This window comes from Scyliorhinus torazame, chromosome 17 (genome assembly GCF_047496885.1).
Source record: "Scyliorhinus torazame isolate Kashiwa2021f chromosome 17, sScyTor2.1, whole genome shotgun sequence".
Taxonomy (NCBI): domain Eukaryota; kingdom Metazoa; phylum Chordata; class Chondrichthyes; order Carcharhiniformes; family Scyliorhinidae; genus Scyliorhinus; species Scyliorhinus torazame.
In genome coordinates, this window is record NC_092723.1 from 71051534 (window position 1) to 71069610 (window position 18077).

Below are 18077 nucleotides of genomic sequence, written 5' to 3' on the forward strand. Positions count from 1 at the left end.
GACAGGAACATGCTGTACTTAGGGAGATTGGCAGGGAGTTTGAACTGAAGCGTCCGAACAGAACATGCAGTACATTCTGACTCAAATCAACCACTCCTGCAGCATAAGCAAAATACTATCCTTCAAAGAAATGGCAGGACCCATGTATTACCTTCCATTGTTAATACTCTTTCATCCAATTTCGAAAGCAATCATTCACTCATTTGATAGCAGAGAATTATGTTCCCAAAGCACAATTAAAGCAGCAGCTCTCCTCAGGATTTAAAAAAAGGAGTAATTCCCAACAAGATATTTGGCGACGTAACCACACAAATAATTGGGTGATTGGTGCAAGTTGCAATTTGTTGGTCACACACCAAGTTACCCCTTGGCATGAGAATCTTGAGTTGAGAGATCACTCTGCAACAACAATAACATATATTCATATTGTGCCTATAATATTGTAAAACATCTCCAGGCACTTCACAAGCCCCAAAGTGTTTCACAGCACAATTGTCGGGCCATTGAAAGGGTGGCTCCAATCTCTAAGTGAGCTTGAGGGTCCACCCATGGGCAATGTCTCCCCCCGCCACCCCACCCCCCCCTCCCATCCACACATATAGCCATACCCCACACCCCTCCAATTGAGGACACCCTGCTATGGGGTCGCTGAGAATCCGCCCTTTTCAGACATTTCCATGGTCCTTTTTGGGCCCTGCCCTTCATTTCCCCCAAAACCTTACGGAGGCACTTTCATACCCATTTCCCCGCCCCCCCCCCCCCCCCCCCCCCCACCCCCACCCTTCACCCTTCCTCTCATCCCTCTTTTCATGGGCATGGCCCCCCTCAGGCCCTAACCCTTCGCAGTGCCATCCTGGCACCTGAATACCCTGGCACTGCCACCCCAGCAGCGCTCCTGCCAGCCTGGCATTACCACCCAGGCACCTTGGCAGTGCCAGGGGGGCAGTACCAAGATGCAAGCCTGGCAGTGCCAAGGTGTCCAAGTGCTGGGGAGAGACAGGGTGTCACCCAGCCCTATCCTTGACCACCCAGGTGTTATCCTGCCAGGTCCACATTTGCATGGACTATTACCAATCGGCGCCTGGCTGGGGTCTCTCTGGGGAGGCCAATAGGTGTCAGGAGCGGCTGTCGGAGATCCCGGGCATGGGGGAGGCTTTCCAGGCATTTACCGATCCTGTCCCATTCCGATTCCGGCGGGGAGCGGACGTTAGATTGTGCCCTATTCCTCATCCCATGTTACCAAGGGCTGGTGAAATGATGCATGATATGTCCAGGTCATGCCGATCATAAAGGATCTTAACTCTGGCCTTTACTATGTGGTCTCTGTCCTGCTGCTGCCGTGATACTGTGATTATATATTGATAACGTCAAGTAGCTATGACAGTGACACCAAGTCACCAAAACTGGACTTGAGTAGAAGGACTTACCATGGCCCTATGACAGGCATTGGGAAGGTATGCAGATTCTGTGCCATGGTGCGGATCGTTGTCAGCTGTCTCTTGATTCAATGTGGATATCTACTCAGGATCGTGAGTTTATGCTATATGGGTCTTCATGTGACTGAACAAGCCAATTCGCAACCTGCATATCTTTGGGAACATGGGCAGGATATCCTCACAAGGTAGCAGGATCCAGCATACAGGATTTGCTTCCTCTTCTTCCCTTCTCTGCCTTCACTCTGCCTCATCGTTACAACGTTGTGACTCAAAGCATGATGCCATTTGAATTTCACGAGTGCACTTATGTGTCACTGGTACACAGTCCAGGCCTCAAATGGTGATGATAACGGCTCCGTAAACTAGGGATGGAATTTTCCTGGCAGGTGGCAACGGGTGGTCCAAAAATTGGTTTCATGCCAGCATTAAATGGCAGCAGGATCTTCTGTGCCTGCTCATCATGGTGGGTCACGATTCTCGCCAGAGGACATATGAAACCAACTTGCATCCTGCTGAAGGGATGCAGCTGAAGGCCTGACCAGAATCGTCCCCCCCATCCCTGATCATCTGCAACACCAGCAGGAAATCACGCTAGTTCCAGGACATGTCTGGACCAACGTGGAGTGTTAAAGTCGGGAGTTACCTTAAGGTGGCCTGGATTCCTCCGGAGTTCAGGGTTGAGGCCCCCAGTGACCAAGAGGCCTCCGGTAACCATGAACCCTCAAACTCCCAGCAGTGGGTGCAGAGGAGTACCTATCAGGTGGATATTCCAGTTTCAGGAGGTCCATCCTCCAGCTTCAGAGTGTTATTGGAGTTCCATCTTCCATCGTCAACAATGGATCAGTTACGTCTGGCTGCTTTTTTAAAAATGCCACCCGGATATGATGGCAGGTGGTCGAGTCATCAAGCCCGCCCTGCCGTATGAAATATCACAAAACCGCTCAAATGCATATTGAATGAGGCTGGAGTCGTGCGATATGGTGTGAATTCCCAGCAGTCTCCACAGCAGGAAACAGTCCCCGTCCCTGCCCCACCAGAGGACTTAGTCCTTGATAGAAAGACTCTGCCCTCGGACTTTGGTTGGCTTGCGGAAGTCTTGAGAGAGGTGGCTGCCAAGGTATCGGAAATGCTCAACATATTTCAGAACCGCTCCTTCCTGGCTGGTAGTTCGTACACTTGCAACCACTAAACTGCCAGAAATCACCAGAATGAGATGGCCTTGCATTTGGAGCAATAACCATTGGTTACAACATAAAAATAGTCTGGACTAAACAGTTTAGCAAACTCTGGTGACTTCTATGCCACCACTCACATATTAAATATGGGGCCAGTTTAGTTCACTTGGCTAGACAGCTGGCTTGCTATACAGAGCAAGGCCAGCAGCATGGGTTCAATTACCATACCGACTGAGGTTATATTAACCTTGCCTCTCAGCCCCTCACCTGAGGTGTGGTGATCCTCAGGTTAAATCACCACCAATCAGCTCTCCCACTCAAAGGGGAAAGCAGCCTATGGTCATTTGGGACTATGGCGACTTTACCTTACAATTGGAAAAGGACAGATGGATATTTTAATGAGTAAAAGTCAGCCTGAAGATGAAACATGTGGGTGATTGGTGATGTGTGAAGGAGCCTCAGTACAGTACCAGTTGAAGTTTCACGCCCTCCAGCTCTACAGAGACAAAACATCAGTGAAATTATAGTCCCTGCCCCCGTCAGTGTGAAGATCGAGGCCATGCTGCTCCTTTCAATGCACCATAAACATGACACAATGATATCTCTCCTTTGTCGGCCTCCTTTCCATCTCTGCTTCCCTTTCCTCCTGTGTTTGCCAAGTTCTGTAGCTTTCTCTCTCCCTTGAATGAGAGGAAGTCAGTGAATGCCATGGAGGCTAGGTATCCCAGCATTCATTGCAGAAGTGAAAGCCCTCTATTAAGACACTTTTGCTGTTACCTGGTTTGCACTTTGCTAACAACAATGATAGTCTGATGGCTTCAGAACAGAGCAGGCCTGTTGTTTTCCATTTATTGCCATGTCTGACAACAAAGCAAATAACTACTTCTGTGAATACATTCTACACTGAAGAAACCTACGGCCGAAATTCTCCGGCCGTTTGTTAGCGGCGGGATTCTCTGGTCCCGCCAGCAGCGTACAGCCACCGTGGGTTTCCCGGCGGCATGGTGGCTTCAATGGGAAATCCCATTGACAAGCAGCAGGAACAGAGAATCCCGCACCAGTGAATGCTGTGCTGCCTCCTGCCACCAAGAAACACGCAGCTGGGGAACAGGTAAATCCATTTCTTACTCTTCATCTGATGTCAACATCCCCTAACAGGTCTCTTACAATTGTCCAATTCTCATCAATCTATATTCCACTTTACCATAACAATGCTTAAATAATCATTAATATATTTTCCATGATATTGTAACTGACTTATGCTAAATAACTTACTACAGAACTGTTGGGCGATTTCATCAACTTCAAATGACAAATTTTTTGTTGTTGTTTATGTTAGCATGCGGACTGTTGTTTGGGGGGTTGGTGGGAGGATGGGATTGTTGTTGTTGATAAGGGGATTGACAATGTATTCGTTACTGTTTATTGGTGGGTGTAAATAAGGAAGAAAATGTGAAAAAGGAGAATAAAAATATATTTTTTAATAAACTTCAAATGACAGTATTCTTGGACTTTTGACCTGACCTATTTAAGGAAAGTTTGTAATGCACAAATCGAAAGTTTACAAAGTGCAAAAGCGGGAACTTGTAATGGCACAAAACGGCACCTGTTTCCGGAAAACCAATGTCTGAAGGATGGACCTGTGGTTAGAAGAATGAGGCCATTTGACAGTTGTGTTTTTAGATCGGACATGACCTCTTCCATGGAACACGTACGCATGAGGGTATAGGAGGGATAAATATGCAGCTCTTGACTCATTTCTCATAGCGCAGCATAAGACAAACCTCACATATACAACATCCTGAGTGAAGGGCTCAGCGAACAGAATGGACCTCGGAAGACAAAGAACTTGGCCAGATCAAAAGGGGTAGCATCTACCTAGTATCTACCTTATGTCTAAAGCTGTGAGTCTTCAGCGAAATTGTGATCATTTGTACAGCATAAGATTTGAATACATAATGCATTTTATTGAAGTTAAGTTAATAAAGTTGTGTTGAATTACAAGTTCAAGTCAGGGACCTATACATGGACGGCAGGATCGCAACAATGGACGAACCGACGGAGAAATTCCAGCCAGCCAGGGGGAACGAGTTAAGGTACCTGCAACTCAAAATCTTCCTCCGAAAGGAGACAAGGACATACCCACAACCGCCACGACAGACATTACTGGAAGAGTTACGGGACGCAAGCATATTAGAGAAAGGAAACTGTCGCGACATGTATGACCGACTGGTAGAAGGGGCCGACACCGTACTGGACGCAACAAGAATGAAATGGGAGGAGGACCTGTGGATCGAAATAGGGTGGGGACTCTGGAGCAAAGCACTGCATAGGGTCAACTCCACCTCCATGTGTGCAAGGCTCAGCCTGACGCAACTAAAAGTGGTACATAGAGCCCACCTAACAAGAACCCGTATAGGTATGTTCTTCCGGAGGTGGAGGATAGATGTGAACGGTGCCAAGGAGGCCAAGCCAACCACGCCCACATGTTCTGGTCTTGTCCGAGACTTGTGGAGTACTGGACAGCCTTCTTCGAGGCAATGTCCAAAGTGGTGGGGGTGAGGGTGGAGCCATACCTGAAAGTGGGGCTCTTCAGGGTATCAGACCAGCTAGATCTATTCCTGGTGTTATAGGTCTGGGTTTACAGAACCCCAAAGTGTTTCATGGAGTTCAACCGTCACACAACTTTTAATAGATTGTGGTGTGGGAATCACACGGTGTACTCTCCAGGTGTGATACAGCAATTATGGACAAATGGTTTTTAAAACAAAACAATGTTTATTCTATGAAATCAATTTAACCTTTAAACAACGAACATTGAATATCTTAAACACCCATTACTTCAAAGATAACCCCAAAAGACTACAACACTAAATAATCCTTCAAACTGTTCCTTTAAACATCCAAAAGACTTCAACCTTCAAAAACAGACATGAGGTTACATTCAATATATTTATAGTCTTTGGATTTGCAGACATCAACAGACCAGCTCTGTTTCTTCGTGCAACTCTCAGCAAGCTCTGTGTTTTCTTCCTGCAGCTCTCAGCAAAACACACAGACACTCCCAGCTTTCTCCTCAAACTGAAACCAAAAGCAGAAGTGAGCTCAATTCAGCTCCCCCTACCCTCTGACATCACTTCAGTAATATGATCAGCTCCATTTCTTAAAGGTACATTGCTTAAACATCCATTTCTTAAAGGTACTCTCACATGACACCTTGCCCCAAGAAAAAAAACCGTTAACTTCAAGATGGTTCCATTTTTCACCTTTGCACCATCAATTAAGAAATGCACACAGTAAAACACTTTACCAGTTCAAAAAAAACAACACATGCAAACAGGTATAATAATAGTCCATTTTTTTTTTTGTTCTTCTTCCTCCAACCGAAAACCTTCTCTTTTTTTTTTAAGATTATAAAAAACTTTACTGTCACAGCTTAGTTTGAATTGAATTTGTTTGCAACCAGTTAAATATGTAAATCCAAATATTTGACAATGGTGATGACTCAGTTATCTACATGTAAATAAATTCAATGGCACAGAATGGCACAGTTAAACATTAACCAGAGGTATTTGTATCATGACATTTACAGTATTATAGGAAGACAAAGGATCAGTGGCATACTTATGACACCATTCTCTCTCATGAATTCCAGTCAACGAGACAGTTTCCAATGGGATCCAAGTTGAGAATCCAGTCTCATGATCGAAACATTTATTTAACCCAAATACAGGCATTGTTTTTGCTACTGTGGTATCAGTGACAATTAAATGCTCTTAAAGATGGACCTGCTAGTCAGCAGCTTTCTTGTTCTGCAACATGCCCTTTCCTTTGTAGATATCTCAACACATTAAAGTGGTCATCTTTGGTGTAACAGCCAGATCAAATGCAGGGAGCACAGTCCCACATTCACACAGGTAGATCAAAATACAGGACAAATCAAATACGGAATTCTGTGAAGCTAATTAACTGAATGAGAGGTTTTGTACTTTTTTTTTAGAAAAAACATTGAAAACAGTTTTCCTGAAACTATTCCTTCAATTAAATGCAGAAGCCTTTGAATTTATCCCCCATTCTCCTCCATATTAAACTTTCCAGCAGACATTCTCTTTTGAAATGAAGCCATTTGGTGACCTTATTCTGGAGTAACAAGTTTCAATTTCCCCCCCAGGCATCCCCAAATAGTTTTGCTTTTAAGGGTCTCCAACTTTAAAAATTAAAATCGGCTTAGAAAATGTGACCAAAAGTATAAAAATGTTTTCTTTAAAAAAAAAGTGTAATTTCTGATTCAACTCTTCACAAACTCGAGGGAAAAAAAGTGACTATGGAGCTAGTGAGGGAAATACAGGTTTGGCCCCTTTAGTTTAAGCATTCTTTTACAACACTTCAAGGCAATCTTTCCAAAAAATCAACCACCTCAAATCATTCAGTAACTTGAAGAGGTTGACGACCAATATTCTTTTTTTAAAAAAATATGTTTTATTTAAAATTTTTTCTCAAACAACAATTTTTCCCCTCTTACAAAGCGAACGCAACAATAACAATGCAGAAATTTTTAACAATACACAAGTAACAAAACCCCTTTATCTTTGACCTAAATTAAACTAAACCCCCCCCCCTCCCCCTCCCTCCCCCTCCCCCCCCCCCCCTTCCCCCTGGGTTGCTGCTGCTGGTCATCTGTCTTCCCTCTAACGTTCCCCTAGGTAGTCGAGAAATGGCTGCCACCGCCTGGTGAACCCTTGAGCCGATCCTCTCAGGGCAAACTTTATCTGCTCCAGTTTAATGAACCCCGCCATATCATTTACCCAGGCCTCCAGTCCGGGAGGTTTCGCCTCCTTCCACATGAGTAGGATCCTGCGCCGGGCTACTAGGGACGCAAAGGCCACAACGTCGGCCTCTTTCGCCTCCTGCACTCCCGGCTCTTCCGCAACTCCAAATAGAGCTAACCCCCAGCCTGGTTTGACCCGGGCCTTCACCACCCGCGAAATCACTCCCGTCACTCCCTTCCAATACCCTTCCAGTGCCGGGCACGCCCAAAACATATGTGCGTGGTTTGCCGGGCTCCCGCCACACCTCCCACATTTGTCCTCCACTCCAAAGAACCTGCTCAATCTTGCTCCCGTTATGTGTGCTCTATGTAGCACCTTAAATTGAATCAGGCTAAGCCTGGCGCATGAGGAAGAGGAATTTACCCTGATTAGGGCATCAGCCTACATACCCTCCTCTATCTCCTCCCCTAGTTCTTCTTCCCACTTTCCTTTTAGTTCGCCCACCGACTCCTCCCCCTCTTCCCTCATCTCTCGGTAAATCTCTGACACCTTGCCCTCTCCGACCCACACCCCTGAAAGCACCCTGTCCTGTATCCCCTGTGTCGGGAGCAACGGAAATTCCCTCACCTGTTGTCTAGTAAATGCCCTCACCTGCATATATCTCAAGAAATTTCCCCGGGGCAACTTATACTTTTCCTCCAATGCTCCCAAGCTCGCAAAAGTCCCATCTATAAATAAATCTCCCACCCTCCTAATTCCCAACTGGTACCAGCTCTGAAATCCTCCATCCATTCTTCCTGGGGTGAACCTATGGTTGTTCCTGATTGGGGACCCCACCAGGGCTCCCCGCACCCCTCTCTGTCGCCTCCACTGTCCCCAGATATTCAATGTTGCCGCCACCACCGGGTTGACGACCAATATTCTTGATCATCCAAACAGCATTCCCACATTCACAGGCAAGCCTGGAATCTGAAAGAAGGTGAACTCTCCAGTAGCTGCAGCAGTGTCTTGGTTCCTTGTTTGGGATTTTCCAGCATAGTCTAATTTAGTCAGTCCTTCAGGAATGGATACAATTAGTACACTTCAAACCGTGAAAATCCCAAGAGAAATTCTCCAACTCCTACAAAGTAAATCACTTGCGCGATGCCAAAGAGTGGTGCAATGACTAATGCTCGGCAACCAGATCCCTTCAAGAATGCAGAAGGACCCTCATTCACCCAGATTTTCCTTGCACAGTCCACAATCCCACTGTAGGTTTCTTCATTTGCTCCTCTATGTAGTGACTGAAATCGGGTTTTGATCACATCACATGGGTTGACAGCTACAGCAGCAACAGAACCAGCAATACACCCTGATAAAAACGAATGGAGGAAAGAAGCTTTCCCATCCAACGGATTTTGTCCAAGTTTGTTTAGATTGGCAAACAATGGGAAGTAGATGACATAAAAGGGAACATCCCTCAGCATTGTGGCTCCTAATCCTTTATACATACCACGGAATCCTTGGGAGTAGAATAAATCTTTAGCAATCTGGGTAGCAGACATTGGCCTGGTAACAGCAGCAGGGCCAACATTGTATGCCCGACTCAGGACTGGGTTGGTGGCTATAACTTTAGTGGAGGAGCTTGAAGGCAATATCAATCTCTGCTGAGCTGCTAATCTGCCAGCATCCTGGAGCTGGATTTTCAGCATCTCCATTGGAGTAGTGACAACGACCTGACAGATTCCTGCCCCACAACCTGCCAGCATCTCTTTGAACACATTTAAGCCCTTACCATTTTTTGACAAATACTGACGGAAAAAGTCATTTGCAGCAAGTTTAATGGCCTTCTCAGGTGTTACCAATGTCAAGTTCACAGCCGCACCTCGGTACATTCCAAAATATCCTTCAGATCGCATGGTCTTAATCAGACAGTCCATCATGCTGGTGTAGGTACGCTGCCCAACCCTTTGGTTCTGCAGCCTGGTCTTGGCCAGGTCTATTGGAAAAACACAAGTGACTCCAATCAATCCAGCAGCTCCGCCATTGATGAGTTTAGCAGGAAGGTTGATTTTGTTGCTGGACATATTTGCAATATTCTTCAAAATATGCAGAAACAAGATGGTTACAGAAGGTCACACGGCACAGCTGAACGGCCACCGGGGAAATAAACGTAGCCTGGATTCGTTGGGGTTGTGTTCGGGGCTCTGGTGGAGTGGGAGCAGTCTCTCGGTAGCGGTTGCGCTGTGCCGTGTATCCGCGTTGCAGGCAGGGCGGCTGTCACTTGTGGAAAGCAACCGAAAACCTTCTCGATTGACAGTCTCTTTGAACAAGAAAGTCTCTGCATGATCCATCCATTTCGCTATTCCTCGGCATTTCTCTTTAGAATCAGATACTGTAGTTCAATCTGACCACAGAGCCACTTGCAATTCTCCAATACAGGAACATTGGTGATCACAGCTTTCGGGCAGTCAAATGCCTGTTGAAAGTCCGCTGTCCATTGAATTTTTTTACGTTTCTTCAGCAAGCCCATCAGTGGAGTAATCAAGCTACAAATCTTGTGCACATAGGTTCGATCAAATCCAGTCATGCCAAGAAATCAAATTAGTTCCCTTCGTCTTGAGGGTATCGGAAACTCCTCAAGGAAAGTGATTTGGGCTTTTCCAAATTCACTTTCGGCTAGGTTCATCACCAAACCCGCCTCCTGAAGTCGATCGTAGAACTCCATACAATGTTTAAAATGTTCTTTCCAGGTCTGGAAGTTGAAAATAAAAACAGATTGTCCCACTTTCTCAATGCAATCCTTCAAACATGGGATAGGGTAAGAGTTTGTTCTTGTAACTGCATTCACCTTTCTATAGTCCACACACAACCGTTGGGTATCGTCTGGTTTAGGTACCATCACTATGGGTGAGCTCCATTGGCTGCAACCCACTTCAATTATGCCATTTCTAAGCATACTCTCAATCTCTTTTTTAACCTGTGCCAATTTTAAAGGGTTAAGTCTATATGGATGTTTTTGTTTTTTTAAAATAATTTTTATTAAGGTTTTCATAAAATATCATTAACAAAATGAAAAAGGAACCTAACAGGGTTAAGTACAAAACACAGTCTAAAAAAGCAACCCTCCATTCTCCCCTCCCCCCTGTACATAAATAATAAATTAACATTAATACCCCGACTTAAGACAACAGGTGTATACACCCCCTCAGACCCTCCTGTGTAAATAACAAAAACAAGAATAAAGTAAACCACGCCCCCCCCCCCCCCCCCCCCGAGTTGCTGCTGCCATTGACCATTGTCTACTGTTCTGCCAGAAAGTCTAAGAACAGTTGCCACTGCCTAAAGAACCCGTGTACCGACCCTCTCAAGGCGAATTTCGCCCTCTCCAACTTAATAAACCCCGCCATATCGTTGATCCAGGATTCCACGCTTGGGGGCCTCGCATTCTTCCACTGAAGGAGAATCCCTCGCCGGCCTACCAGGGACGTAAAGGCCAGAATACCGGCCTCTTTCGCCTCCTGCACTCCCGGCTCCTCTGCGACCCCAAATATTGCGAGCCCCCAGACCGGTTTGACCCTGGATCCTATCACCCTCGACACCATCCTCGCTACGCCCATCAAAATTCTTCCAGCACTGGGCACGCCCAGAACATATGGGTGTGATTTGCTGGGCTCCCTGAGCACCTAACACACCTGTCCTCACCCCCAAAAAACCGGCTCATCCTTGTCCTGATCATGTGTGCCCTGTGCAGCACCTTAAACTGTATGAGGCAGAGCCTCGCGCACGATGAGGAAGAGTTCACCCTCCCTCGGGCATCTGCCCACGTCCCGACCTCGATCTCCACTCCCAACTCCTCCTCCCACTTACCTTTCACCTCCACCACCGAGGCCTCCTCCTCCTCCTGCATCCCTCCTCCTCCTCCTCCTGCATCATCTGTTAAGTTTCCGAGATCTTCCCCACTCTCCCCCCCCCCCCCCCCCGAGAGCACCCTGTCCTGTACTCTGTGTGTGGCAGCTGCGGGAATTCCACCACCTGCCGCCTGGCAAACGCCCTTACCTGTAAGTACCTGAAGGTGTTCCCCGGGGGGGAGCCCGTACTCCTCCTCCAGCTCACCCAGGCTCGCGAACTTACCGTCCACAAACAGGTCCCCCAACCTTCGTATCCCTGCCCTGTGCCACCCCGAAAACCCACCACCTGTTCTCCCTGGGACGAACCGTTGGTTCCCCCGTATTGGGGTCCACACCGAGGCCCCAACCTCCCCCCTGTGCCGCCTCCACTGCCCCCAGATTTTGAGGGCAGCCGCCACCACCTGGCTCGTGGTATACCTCCTTGGAGGGATTGGCAGCGGCGCCGTTGCCAGCGCCCCCAGACTTGTACCCACACAAGACGCTGTCATCAGCCTCTTCCATGCAACCCCCTCCCCCTCCATCACCCACTTGCGCACCATCGTCGCATTGGCGGCCCAGTAGTACCCACAGAGGTTGGGCAGCGCCAGACCCCCCCTATCTCTACTCTGCTCCAGGAACACCCTTCTCACCCTCGGAGTCCCTCGCATCCACACAAACCCCATCATACTCCTGCTGACCGCCTAAAGAAGGCCTTCGGGATAAACACTGGGAGGCACTGGAACAGGAACAAAAACCTTGGGAGTACCGTCATTTTGACTGACTGCACCCTACCCGCCAAGGACAGCGGCAACGCGTCCCACCTCTTGAACTCCTCCTCCATTTGCTCCACCAGCCTTGTGAAATTAAGCCTATGCAGGGCTCCCAGCTCCTGGCCACCTGGACCCTCAAATACATGAAGCTCCTCTCCACCCTTTTTAGTGGGAGCTCGCCAAGCCCCCTCTCCTGGTCCCCTGGGTGAACCACGAACAGCTCGCTCTTCCCCATGTTGAGCTTGTACCCCGAAAAATCCCCGAATTCCCTAAGGATCCTCATTACCTCCGGCATTCCCCCACCGGGTCCGCCACATATAGCAGCAAGTCGTCCGCTTAGAGCGACACCCTATGCTCCTCCCCACCCCGCACCAACACCCTCCAGTTCCTCGACTCCCTCAGTGCCATAGCCAGGGGTTCAATTGCCAGTCCAAAGAGCAGCGGGGGACAGGGGACACCCCTGCCTCGTCCCTCGGTGCAACCGAAAGTACTCGGACCTCCTTCTGTTTGTGGCCACACTTGCCATCGGGACCTCGTACAACAGCCTAACCCACCTGACAAACCCCTCCCCAAACCCAAACCTCTTCAGCATCTCCCACAGGTACCCCCACTCTACCCTATCGAAGGCTTTCTCAGCGTCCATCACCACCACTATCTCCGCCTCCCCCTCCCTCACCGGCATCATGATAATGTTCAAAAGTCTCCGCACATTCGCGTTCAACTGCCTCCCCTTCACAAACCCCGTCTGGTCTTCGTGGATGATCTGCGGCACACAATCCTCAATCCTCGTGGCTAAGACCTTCACCAGCACCTTGGCATCTACATTTGGCAACAAAATCTGTCTGTAAGACCCACATTGCAGGGGATCCTTGTCCCACTTCAGGATCAAGGAGATCAGTGCCCGGGACATCGTCAGGGGCAAAGCCCCCCCCTCCCTTGCCTCATTGAAGGTCCTAACTAGCAACGGGCCCAACAGGTCCATATATTTTTGATAGAATTCGACCGGGAAACCGTCCGGCTCTGGTGCCTTCCCCGCCTGCATGCTTCCTATCCCTTTGATCAGCTCCTCCAGCCCAATCGGGGCCCCCAATCCCGCCACCAGTACCTCCTCCACCTTCGGAAACCTCAATTGGCCCAGGAAGCAGCCCATCCCTCCCTCCTCCCATGGGGGCTCGGAACGGTACAATTCCTCATAAAAGTCCCTGAAGACCCCATTGATGCCAACCCCACTCCGCACCACAGTCGCTCCCCTGTCCTTAACTGCCCCGATCTCCCTAGCTGCGTCCCGCTTCCGAAGCTGATGCGTCAGCATCCAGCTTGCCTTTTCCCCATAGTCGTAAATCGCCCCCTGGGCCTTCCTCCACTGCACCTCCGTCTTCCTGGTGGTCACCAGGTCGAATTTGGCCTGGAGGCTGCGCCTCTTCCTCAACAATCCTTCCTTGGGCACCTCCGCATATCTCCTGTCTACCCTCACCATCTCCCCCACCAGCCTCTCCCTCTCCGCCTGCTCCCTCCTCTCCTTGTGGGCCCTAATGGAGATCAGCTCTCACCTAACCACCGCCTTCAGCGCCTCCCATACCATCCCCACTCGGACCTCCCCGTTATCATTGGTCTCCAGGTACCTTTCTATACTTCCTCGGCCCCATCTCACCTCCAAGAGCCCCCCCCCGACCAACCCAACCAAAACAGTGCCCAACCCGCCTGAACCACCCTCTCCGACCAGAAAGAGAAAAACACAAAGAAAAAGAAACCAAGAGCAAAGGAACCCCCCTCAAAAAGTAACATATCGACCGCAGTCCCCAAACGCCCATCCCGACCCTCAATCTGTGTCCAACTTCTCGGCCTGAACAAAGGCCCACGCCTCCTCCGGAGACTCAAAATAATGGTGCCGGTCCTTGTAGGTGACCCACAGTCGCGGCGGCTGCAACATGCCAAACTTCACCCCCTTCCTGTGCAGCACCGCCTTCACTCGATTGTACCCGGACCTCCTCTTCGCCACCTCCGCACTCCAGTCCTGGTATATTTGAACCTCCGCGTTCTCCCACCTGGTGCTCCTCTCCTTCTTGGCCCACCTGAGCACACACTCCCGATCAGCGAACCGATGAAACCGCACCATCACCACCCGCGGAGGCTCGTTAGCCTTGGGCCTCCTCGCCAGAACTCTATGGGCCCCTTCCAGCTCCAGGGGCCCCTGGAAGTTCAACATGGTGACCACATAGGCCCCCCCGTCCAGCCCCTCCAGCAGGCCCAGAATCCGCAGATTCTTCCGCCTCAACCGATTCTCCATCTCCTCGAACTGCTCCTGCCATTTCATGTGGAGCGCCTCGTGCGCCTCCACCTTTACCGCCAGGCCTAAGATTTTGTCCTCGTTGTCGGAGATCTTTTGTCAGGCCTCGCGGATCGCCACCCCTGGGCCGCCTGTGTCTCCAGCAGCTTATCAATAGAAGCCTTCATCGACTCCAGCAGGTCCGCTTTAATCTCCCTGAAGCAGCGCTGAATAACCTCCTGTTGCTCCTGTGCCCACTGCATCCACGCTGCCTGGTCTCCACCTGCTGCCATTTTGTTCTTCTTCCCTCGCACCTTCTTCGGGTCCACCACCACCTTTTAGTCGCCCCGCTCCTAGTAAAAGCCATATACTATTGGGGCACACCGGGAAACGTCGAAAAAGTGCCGTCGGGGGCCCTGAAAAGAGCCCAGAAGTCAGTTTTTGCGGGAGCCGCCGAATGTGCAACTTAGCTCCGCATAGCCGCAACCGGAAGTCAAGTCTATATGGATGTTGTTTGATTGGAACAGCATTTCCCACATCTACATCATGTATAGCCATTTTAGTACTTCCCAATTTATCTCCACAAACTTGCCCATGTGATATCAATAACTCTTTCAGGTCAGTTCATTTTTCCTCTGGAAGATAACTTAACAATTTATCCCAATTTTTAAGAACATCCTCATTTTCAAATTTAATTTGAGGTATGTCATCTGGATTTGGTTCGTCACTTTGAGTTATAATCATTAAAATCTCCTCCTTCCCTTTCAAAGTACCTTTCAAGCATATTCACATGACACACCCGGTGAGTTTTCCTTCTATCTGGTGTTTTTACCACATAATTCACCTCACTTAATTTCCTTTCAATCTGATACGGTCCACTAAACCTAACTTTTAAAGGTTCACCTACCACAGGTAACAACACTAAAACTTTACCCCCACTGGCAAAACTACGAACTTTGGATTTCTTGTCCGCTACCCGTTTCATCACATTTTGTGCAACTTTTAAATGTTGTCTAGCCAATTCACCTGCTCTATTTAATCGTTCCCTAAAATTTGACACGTTATCCAATAATGTAATTTCCGATTTCTCGCTCACCAATTTTTCTTTAATCAATTTAAGTGGTCCTCTTGCCTCATGACCAAAAATTAGTTCAAAAGGACTAAATTTGGTTGACTCATTAGGTGCATCCCTAATTGCAAACAGTAGGAATGAAATTCCTTTATCCCAATCCTCTGGATAATCATGAAAATAAGACCTCAACATTGTCTTCAATGTCTGATGCCACCTTTCTAACGCTCCCTGCGATTCTGGATGGTACACAGTTGATTTAAATTGTTTTATTCCTAAGCTAGCCAGAACTTCTTTGAATAACTTTGAGTTAAAATTTGATCCTTGATCCGATTGAATTTATGTGGGCAGTCCATAACGAGTAAAGAATTTAAGTAACTCCTCCACAATCTTTTTAGCTGTAATATTACCTACTGGAATGGCCTCTGGAAACCTAGTAGACACATCCATTATAGTCAAAAGATGATTCCCACTTTCTGTTTTAGGAAGCGGTCCTACATAATCAATTAGGACCTTTGTAAAAGGTTCCTCAAATGCTGGAATGAGTATTAAGGGCGCTGGTTTTATCGCTGCTTGAGGTTTCCCTATCACTTGACATGTGGCACATGATTGACAAAATTTAACTAGATCTTTATGTAGTCCAGGCCAATAAAAATGTTTCTGGATTTTAGCTTGAGTTTTCCTTATCCCCAAATGACCTCCCACTGGTACCTCATGTGCCACTCGCAACACCTCCTTTCTATACCCTACCGGCAATACTACTTGATGAACTTCTGCCCACTTTTCATCCACCTGCATATGTACAGGTCTCCATTTTCTCATCAAGACATCACTTTTACGGTAATAACACTCTGGTATACTCTCAGATTTCTCTTCCGTATATGCTTTCTGATATATCAGTTTTATTTCTACATCTTTCTGTTGTAACTCCGCCAATTTTCCTGAACTAAAAATATCCGCCTCATCCTCCACCTGTTCTTGTTCTTTTTCAACCATCTGATCAAAAATAGTTTCTGATAATTGCACTTCAACTTCATCTTCACTCTTTGATTTCTCCTCTTGTCTTAACCTGTGACTTTGCGACCTTGTTACTACACAATCTGGAAAAATCCCAGGATATTCGTCCTTCAACACTTCAGTTGTCTGATTTTCCACTGGCTTATCAACCACAGTAGGCATCAATCCCACCTGCGATCCAGCTATATCATTACCCAAGATAAACTGTATTCCTGGACAAGATAGTTTTTCTACTACTCCTACTACCACTTCACCACTCTTCACTGGACTTTCCAGCCTTACCTTATATAATGGAACGCTACTCCTCTCACCCTGAATTCCATATACTACCACCTTTTCCGGCAACATTCTTCCCAAACTACATAATTCCTCATCTCTTACCATTAAAGATTCACTAGCCCCTGTATCTCTTAAAATTGTGACTTCTTTACCTGCTCCTCCTGATACACATGAGTAAACTTTACACACACAAGTAAATTCTTTAAAGACATCTGGCACCTTCTTATCAATCACCTCTTGATCAGGCTGTACAATCTTTTGCACCTCCTTCGCTTCACTTGGGCTTTCCTTTACCACTTTAACAAACCCCACTGTCTTATTCTGTTTTACCACATCAGCCTTCCCAGTGCTTTTCTTCAACCACCAACATTGTGACTTTACATGGCCTAGTTTATTTGAAACTTTTTGTTCCTTTTCCACCCTCCTGGATTTCGTTTTTAATCTGAGGTACACTCTCTTTATTATCTCCCATCAGATCACCTTTACCTTTACCACTTGAGTATTTCTCATGTCCCCAGTTTCTATCCCTCACAGGCTGAACTGATGTTGGGAACCAAGCCTTGATTTATGAACAAATTCATAATCATCTGCCATTTCTGCTGCTAACCACACAGTTTTAACCCTCTGCTCTTCCACATGAGTTCTCACTACATCAGGAATTGAATTTTTAAACCCCTCCAAAATTATAATTTCTCACAGAGCTTCATACGTTTGGTCTATTTTCAAAGCCCTTATCCACCTATGAAAATTACTCTGTTTGAGCCTTTCAAACTCCATGTATGTTTGACCAAATTATTTCCTTAAATTTCTAAACCTTTGTCTGTAGGCTTCAGGCACTAATTCATATGCACCCAAGATGGATTTTTTCACCTCCTCATACATCCCAAATACCTCCTCCGATGGTGATGCAAAGACTCCACTTGCTCTACCTACCAGCTTTGTTTGAATCAGTAATACCCACATGTCCTGTGGCCATTTAATTTGTTTAGCTACCTTATCAAATGAAATGAAAAAGGCTTCTACCTCCTTCTCGTCAAACCTTGGCAATGCTTGGACATATTTAAATAGATCCCCACCAAGCCTTCGACTAAGACGCTCTTTCTCACTATCCTCATCACTATCATCCAACTGTACGTTTCCTTTTACATCTGCCAATTTTAACTGAATGTCATGTTTCATGGCCATTTTCTGAAGTTCAAACTCTCTCTCTTTATCTTTTTCACTGATCTGTATCTCCCTTTCTTTTTCTTTTTATTCTGCTAGGGCTATTCATTCTTTTCTCCTGTCTTCTCCATCCTTTTCGTTTTCCTCTCTCTCTCTTTCTTTTTCCGCTCTCTCTTTCTTTTTCCGCTCTCTCTCTTTCTTTTTCTGCGCTCTCTCTTTCGTATTCAAGCTGCTTTAATTCTTTCTCATGTTCCATTTGTTTA

At 47.2% G+C, this 18077-nt stretch overlaps 1 protein-coding gene and 1 pseudogene across 1 annotated transcript in view; both read right to left on the reverse strand.

Moving 5' to 3' along the window:
- Positions 1–18077, reverse strand: part of LOC140393943 (peptidyl-prolyl cis-trans isomerase FKBP5-like) — a 204796-nt gene that overhangs the window by 43031 nt on the left and 143688 nt on the right. The window lies entirely within an intron of this gene.
- Positions 8285–9647, reverse strand: LOC140393942 (mitochondrial glutamate carrier 1 pseudogene; annotated as a pseudogene).